This window comes from Sciurus carolinensis, chromosome 12, assembly GCF_902686445.1.
Source record: "Sciurus carolinensis chromosome 12, mSciCar1.2, whole genome shotgun sequence".
In the NCBI taxonomy this organism is placed as follows: Eukaryota; Metazoa; Chordata; class Mammalia; order Rodentia; family Sciuridae; genus Sciurus; species Sciurus carolinensis.
In genome coordinates this window covers 44,234,413-44,240,107 of record NC_062224.1, presented here as the reverse complement: position 1 = coordinate 44,240,107, position 5,695 = coordinate 44,234,413, and the positions used below count along the sequence as shown (strand labels likewise).

Genomic DNA, 5,695 nt, shown 5'->3' with positions numbered 1-5,695 from the left:
GTCCATTTTTACTGTCCCCTCAAAGAACCAGCTTCTGGTTTTATTAATTTTCTCTTTATGTTGGTTTGTTAGTTTATTTTTTTTCTGTCTCATTATTGTTGTTTCTTTCTATTAATTTTTAATTTTGGTTTTTATTTGCCTTTTTTCAATGGAAATCGAGAACATTGATTTAAGATTTCATTTTCTACACAGGCATTTGATAATGTTGTTTCCTGGCTTGCTTGCATTTCACAAAATTCTGTATGTTGTGATTTCATTCAACTCAAAATACTTTATATTTTCCCCCTATGATTTTTTTTTCCTAGACCTGTTGTAGTTTTTTCCCTCAGATATGCTCCTCCCTCCCCAGGTGTCTTTATGTCACTGATTGCTAATATCATTCATTTAGGGTGTGAAAACAACTTTGTATGGTTTGGACCCTTATAAATTTATTGGGACTCATTATGTGGCATGGAATAGGATCCATTCTGGTAAGTGGTCCATGTGAACTTGAAAAAGATGTGCATTCTTGTGTTGTTGCATGAAGTGCGTCCCTTAGGTCAAATTGGTTCATGGTATTTTCCAGTCTTCTCTATCCTTATTGATATTGTGTTTCCTCTATCAATCATTGGAGAGGAGTTGTTCTTTTGATGACTTGATACATTTATGATGATGAAATAATTTTTATCTCTGGTAATATTCTTTGGTTTAAAGTCTACTTTATTTAATACTAAAATAGCCACTGCACCTTTCTTTTGATTTAGTATTAATATGTTCTGTGTTTTCTGTGCTTTTACTTTTGTTCTATTTGTGTCTGTGTAGCTAAAGTGAGTTTCTTTTAGGCAGTATCGTCTTCTCATCTATCTTAGTTTCTTTGGATTACATTAACAAAATACCAAAAACCTTATAAACAACAAAAATTTATTTCTTATGCCTCTGGAAGCTGGGAAGTCCAAGCTCAAGGCACTGTATTTCATGGTAGAAATTGAAATATGCAAAGTAAAATAATTCATCTCAATAGAGGAAGGGAATCAATTTTACTTGGTGAGGAGAGAAGGAAGCCTTTTGGGTTGCAAATGATTTGTGTGGAGGACCACAGGAAAGGAATCTGATTCAAGAGAATGATACTTATATGAAAGAAACACAAAAACAACATGGCTTAAGACTTACAAAAGTTTCAGAATGGTTGGAGTATAAATTTTGAGACAGAGACCTTGTAAGTTAAGGTCAAATGTAGCTAGGGACAGATAATGAAGGTCTTTGTCATGCAATGCGTGTCATGCAATTAGACTTTTTTTTTTTTTTTTTTTTTTTAGCCTTTTGAGTTTTTATTATTCAAAGAAGCTTCATTTTTTTTTATTTGGCTTTCTGACTCTGTGCTTGTGGCTTCGACACTTTCACAATGATTTTCTCTTCCTCAATGAGGAAAGCATGCTTGATCCTGTCACGGACACATTTAGCACACATGGAACCAACATAGGCCCTGGTGACATATTTTTTTGTTTTAGATAATCTCATAAGGACTTTGGGTCTCACAGCACGAACCCCTCGATGTCTGTCTAGGCACACACCACATGCAGATTTTGGTGCTTTCCCAACCTTCTTTGTATAAAGGTACACGATTCTATTACCAGGGGTTCAAGACAGCCTAGTTTTGTTAGAGGCTGCATTGTAGGAAAGCCTACGATGGTATGTCAAACACTGGATCATTTTAGACACTGTCCCTGGCTCTATTAGACTTCTTAAATCCAGGCACACATGAGGACATTTGTGTATGAGAGAAAGAGGAGAGAGGGCAGGGAAATGGGGGTGAGGTGAAATATAAGTCAATAAAGCTTATCGGAGAGTTTTTTTTTAAAGATAAATGAGGTCAGATGGAGTGCTAATCTGAGATGAAGCCATCACTGTGGGGTGGGAGAAGGGGGAATGAAATGCAGATGAAGAAGAGGGTGACTGGGGTTGGGCTTGATTGACCAGATGGATTAAGCAGAAAGAAGAACAGATTATAACTGCTAAATTGGAGTTGGGAGCTCTAGATGGAGATGTCCAGTAGGAAATTGTGTTTCTAGGTTGGTCTTTAGTTTGTGATACATGGTTTAGATAGAAAGAGAAATTTATGATCATTAGGGTCTACGTGGAGCAGTAGGCAAAAGAATGAGAGCACCAAGGAAAGGTTTGGAGTGAGAAGAGAACTGAAGAAAGAATCTCATGAATTTCATTGTGTTGTGCAGGTCTAGGCTCAGGCCCAGGAAGCAGATGCCAGATCCCATCAGTGGAAGAAGCTGCAAGATGCACTTGGGATAGTAGACATGCTTTATTCAGAGATGATAACAGCCTCCAGCCTCCAACTTCAGCTTCAGCCCCCAGCCAGTTTCATTTTGTCCCAGTCAGTTCCACGTGGCCCCCTTTTTATATACAGTCCAAACAAAGAAGGCGCACTGCCAACAGGTTACATTAGTGGGTGCATGCTCACAAGTAAATGTTTCAGTATGTGCGCTGAATCAGAGTGTTTCTGACCTTGACTACACACTATCCACAACACAGCTGATTCATGGCTTTGGCTACATACTAAAAACATCACATAAAACAACATAGCCTGCCGGAAGCTTCAGGGAGGGAGCCTAACTATAGCCATTTTGGGCCTGCCCCAACACATTGATTGATCTTTGGAAAGTAGCATGAGTGGGACAAATAAGAGGGAAAATGGGATAAATTTTTTTAAAAAGGAGGATTTGAAATCATTGACAAAGGAAAGAGAAAGCTCTAGGAGGGAAGGAGTGGTTAGAAGAACATTCAAGTATGATTAATAATTGATGTAAAATAATGATCATCAGATAATGATCAGATAATGATTTTTCTGAGTCAAATATGAGTGACCATGGCTTGGGAACACTGATTCAAGTTACCCTGAATGACGTGTTCCTCTGGGAAGAGATTACATGAATATTTTTATTGTCACAGAACAAAGAAGTTGTACCTCAATGCATTTACCAAATTATTGGTCAGGACATCACAGGCAGACTACAGCAAAGTGCAGAAATCTCTTTTATAGGTTTCAGATGTTATCTTACAGCATTCTTAGCTTAGGGTTGGTGGAAGCTAGAGGTCTACTAAGCCCATTAGATGCATTAGAAGTCTATTAGTTATAAGAATATTAAGTCAGCCAGGTACACTGGTACACACCTGTGATTCCAGTTACTTGGGAGGCTGAGGCAGGAGGATGGCAAGTTCAAAGCCAGCCTCAGCAACTAGTGAGATTCTGTCTCAGAATAAAAATAAATAAATAAATAAATAAATAAATAAATAAATAAATAAAAAGAGCTGGGGATGTAGCTCATTGGCAATGTGTCCCTGGATTCAAACCCTAATATCCAAAACACAAAAACAAAACTAGGTTTAAGGCCAATGGCTGTTAAAGGGATTGAGATAGCCCAAGATAATTTTATTTTATTTTATTTTATTTTATTTATTTATTTATTTTTTGTGGTGCTGGGGATAGAACCCAGGGCATTGTGCATGCAAGGCAAGCACTCTACCGACTGAGCTATCTCCCTAGCCCCCCAAGATAATTTTAATTTTGGCTCTGAACCTGCAACATTCTGTCTCACCACAATCACAATATTTCAGTCAGCCAAAGTCAAACAGTCCATGGTATCTTTAATATAAATGTAACCTTTTCAGAGAATCTGAGTTCACAATTGGGAGTAAAAAGGCATCCATTGGATTATTGGAGGCGATTAGTGACCTTGCTAAGAGTTGTAATGGAGTGGTGGGCGTAGAAATTAGATTACAGCAAGTTGAAAAGTAAATTGGGGGCAAGGAAGTACAAAGAGTAAATGTATTCTTTGGATTACAAAATGAAAGAGATGGATAAAATATTAATCAAAGGAAAACTGAAGTTGGCAAGAAAGGGGCATGTTGAAGTAAGAAATTACTGAAGAGACAGAATAATGTATTAGGTACATTAGTGTCTAGACTCTAAATTCAGAAACAACTAGATTGAATTATTACTATGCCACTTACTGGTTTTATAACTTCAGGCTAGTTGTAAAACCTTATTACTATTCAGTTTTCTTATTTGTAAGATGGGAATAATAATAACAGTAGTAGTAATGATAAATAATAATAACAATAATAATATTATCTCATAGGCAGGGATGGATCCTGGTTTTGGAGAATCCTGAAGCTCATACGATTTTGGGGGTCTCTTATAGAAAAGGAATAAAATGTTATGAATGTAAAAGTAGGATATAAATTTAGGACACAGTGTTTCAAAACTATACAATTGAAACCCCTGATCTTTAGGGTTCATTGGTTTCACAATAAATCTGTCTCTGCTCAAAAAATTTAATCTCAGAGGATTAAATGCTATAATGAAGGCCTAATGTCTAGACCATAGAAAAAAACTCAATAAATCCTTGTGTGATTATTATTTAAACCTGTTTCTAGACAGATGGGCAGGACATCTTAAGAGTTAAGAAAGAAACAGGGGAGAGGGATTAGGATGGACACAACACCTGTTTTTTAATTTATTTATTTTTGTTGTGCTGAGGATTGAATCCAGGGCCTCACATGTGCTAGGCAAGTGCTCTACCACTGAGCTACAAATTCAGCCAAGAGGTTAGGATGAAAGAAGTGCAAGTGAAAGTGGATATTGGCACATAGAGACAGGTGAAAAATAAGGTTTCAGAGAGTATAAAGTCTTAGTTTGAAGAAAAGGAGGCTTTATGTGTGGGCAAATAAAATTTTTAGGTGTAAGGGAGCTCTGAATTCTAGAAATTCATAATTAATTACCCCATTAGGTTAGAGGCAAAATAAGGTGTCTAGGGAAACTGGGTTGATACACTGTTTCAAAGATCATCTGTATTAATTTTTTATTGCTGATGTAACAAATTATCACAAATTTATTGGCTTTAGGCAACACAAAATTTATTGTCTTATAGTTCTGGAGGTCAGAAGTTCAAAATGAGTCTGCAGCACTGCCTTCCTTCTGGGAGCCCTAGGGTGGACTCTCCATTGCCTGTTTTAGTTTTGAGAGGCTTGCCCACATTCCTCTGCTTCTTCCCACTGCTATAAATTTAGATATGGTTCGTTTAATCATGTCCCCAAGGGTCTGTTTTGATGAAGGGCTTGATCCCCAGGGAGGTGCTATTGCGTGTGTGGGTGCAACCTTTATAGAGGTCGGGCTGGGCAGGAAGTCCTTTGGTCATTAGGGGTGTGCCCTCAGAAGGGATTTTGGGACTTCAGTTTCTCTGACTTCCTCTTTGGTGATGTAAGCTTTTACACACACATACCTTTCCACTGAGCTGTGACTATAGCTGGGATGGGAGGACTTCACCTGAACTAAGCCAACGCAGATGCTTTGCTCTTGAGCCTCCAAAACAATAAGCTAAATAATCCTTTTTCTTTTATGAAGTTAACTGCCTTAGGTATTTCACTGTGCTAATTCAGAGTTGACTAATACAACCACATTAGTTCTTTATATACCACCTTTTCTCATTCTGACCCTTCAGCTTCCCCCACCTTTGGGTCTTTGTGATCACATTGGACCCACTTGCATACTCCAGGAAAATCTCATTTTAAGGTCTTACATTACATCTGCATGCTTCCTTTTGCCATATAAGACATCTACATGATCTAGGAATTAGGACATATACACCTTAGGATGGGGGGGGCAGCTATGATTCAACCTAGCACAGCATCTATTGGAAGCAAT

General features: G+C 37.7%; 1 pseudogene; it reads right to left on the bottom strand.

Annotated features, from left to right (window-relative positions):
- Window positions 1–1,335: 1,335 nt before the first annotated feature.
- Window positions 1,336–1,689, bottom strand: LOC124962244 (60S ribosomal protein L34-like; annotated as a pseudogene).
- Window positions 1,690–5,695: the final 4,006 nt, after the last annotated feature.